The following is a 2,424-nucleotide window of genomic DNA, read 5'->3' as shown; positions in this document are numbered from 1 at the left end:
AAAATGCCCAAAAAGAAGAAATCAGTAACCAGAAAAACTTAGAAAAATGTTTGAAAATGAGAAATGAGTAACCAAGAAAACTTAGAAAAATGCCCGAAAAGAAGAAATCAGTAACCAGAAAAACTTAGAAAAATTTTCGGCCAAGTGTGAAAAATATTCTAAGTGTCAGCGGAGGAAAATGCCGAAGCATCGGGAAAGATTCAAAAACTCATGCCGAACATGAGTTCCGAAGTGCCGGAGGAACTGGGCGAATTGAGCCCGGCGGTTGGCCAGATGTCGTTTTGAGTCTGCAGCCCGAAAACTTTAACTTTGTCTGCCGCGGAAGTCTGGACCGGGAAAAATCCAAACGGTTTTGCCGGGTTCGAGTTCCAGAGCGAAGCAGTCGAATTTGAAATTCAGACCCATTCAGTGCCACTTGACATTGTGACACAGTGAGGTTGGCGGGGTACCCGGAGATTTCTGGGAACACGATTTTTAGAACAAAATGGCGGCGCGGGACCACTTTGAAAGGCATCCGAAAAACGGTTCCGCGGGCAGAGCACTTGAATGACAGGCCTGTGTGCATGCCCAAGAGCTCTCGGAAGTCTAATTTTTGACACTTTGTCAAATTTTCGACAGACTTACCCAACTCTTGCTGCCTGTTCTAAGAATCAGTCAGAGGCCTGTGCGGCGGTCTCTTGACACTTTGGAGGGCGGGCAAACCCCACGTTGACTCCGGCCGTCCCTCCAAAAGGCACTTGCTATTGGGGGAAAGGATTGCAAGTAGCCTGGTTCCCGTGGGAGCGGCCAGGAAGGGTGCAGGCTGGCCCTTGCCTGAGCATTCCCAAAACCCTCTTCCGCTGAGAGCAGACCTCGCACGCCGCACTACCGGCTCTGGGAGTGGTTGGCCGCTATTGTACATAGTCCGGTCCTTCCTCTGCCACCCGGCAAGTGCGATGGCTCTGCCGCCCTGCGGTGCTCGTCACCCAGGTTTGGGGAACACGATACTTAGAACATGTTGGCGGCTCGGGACCTGCAGGCGAAAGGGGCCCCGTGGTGCTGAGCACATCGACCTCGGGTCTCAGTGCAAGCCGGAGAGTTCGCGGAAGTCTTAAAAGATTTTGACATCTGCTCAAATCTTTGACAGGCTTGCCTGACTCTTTCCGTCCGTTCTAAGAATCAGTCGGAGGCCGGGGCGGGGACGGTCTCTTGACACACGGAGGGTTGGCTTCCCTCCTCAGGTGTTTGTGTCGAAAATGAAGGCGAGAGATGCAAGCGTCCTGGTTCCCCTGGGTGCTGCCAGCAAGGGTGCAGGCTGACCCTTGCCTGAGCACTCCCAAAAGCCTCTTAAGCTGAGAGCAGGCGCCGCACTACCGGCTCTGGGAGTCGTTGGCCGCTATTGTACATAGTCCGGTCCTTCCTCTGCCACCCGGCAAGTGCGATGGCTCTGCCTCCCTGCGGTGCTCGTCACCCAGGTTTGGGGAACACGATACTTAGAACATGTTGGCGGCTCGGGACCTGCAGGCGAAGGGGGCCCCGTGGTGCTGAGCACATCGACCTCGCGTCTCAGTGCAAGCCGGAGAGTTCGCGGAAGTCTTAACAGGCTTGCCTGACTCTTTCCGTCCGTTCTAAGAATCAGTCGGAGGCCGGGGCGGGGACGGTCTCTTGACACACGGAGGGTTGGCTTCCCTCCTCAGGCGTTTGTGTCGAAAATGAAGGCGAGAGATGCAAGCGTCCTGGTTCCCCTGGGTGCTGCCAGCAAGGGTGCAGGCTGACCCTTGCCTGAGCACTCCCAAAAGCCTCTTAGGCTGAGAGCAGGCGCCGCACTACCGGCTCTGGGAGTCGTTGGCCGCTATTGTACATAGTCCGGTCCTTCCTCTGCCACCCGGCAAGTGCGATGGCTCTGCCTCCCTGCGGTGCCCGTCACCCAGGTTTGGAGAACACGATACTTAGAACATGTTGGCGGCTCGGGACCTGCAGGCGAAAGGGGCCCCGTGGTGCTGAGCACATCGACCTCGCGTCTCAGTGCAAGCCGGAGAGTTCGCGGAAGTCTTAACAGGCTTGCCTGACTCTTTCCGTCCGTTCTAAGAATCAGTCGGAGGCCGGGGCGGGGACGGTCTCTTGACACACGGAGGGTTGGCTTCCCTCCTCAGGCGTTTGTGTCGAAAATGAAGGCGAGAGATGCAAGCGTCCTGGTTCCCCTGGGTGCTGCCAGCAAGGGTGCAGGCTGACCCTTGCCTGAGCACTCCCAGAAGCCTCTTAGGCTGAGAGCAGACGCCGCACTACCGGCTCTGGGAGTCGTTGGCCGCTATTGTACATAGTCCGGTCCTTCCTCTGCCACCCGGCAAGTGCGATGGCTCTGCCTCCCTGCGGTGCCCGTCACCCAGGTTTGGAGAACACGATACTAAGAACATGTTGGCGGCTCGGGACCTGCAGGCGAAAGGG

The sequence above is a fragment of the Hemiscyllium ocellatum genome (genome assembly GCF_020745735.1).
Source record: "Hemiscyllium ocellatum isolate sHemOce1 chromosome 15 unlocalized genomic scaffold, sHemOce1.pat.X.cur. SUPER_15_unloc_2, whole genome shotgun sequence".
Taxonomy (NCBI): domain Eukaryota; kingdom Metazoa; phylum Chordata; class Chondrichthyes; order Orectolobiformes; family Hemiscylliidae; genus Hemiscyllium; species Hemiscyllium ocellatum.
This window is presented reverse-complemented; position numbering follows the sequence as displayed.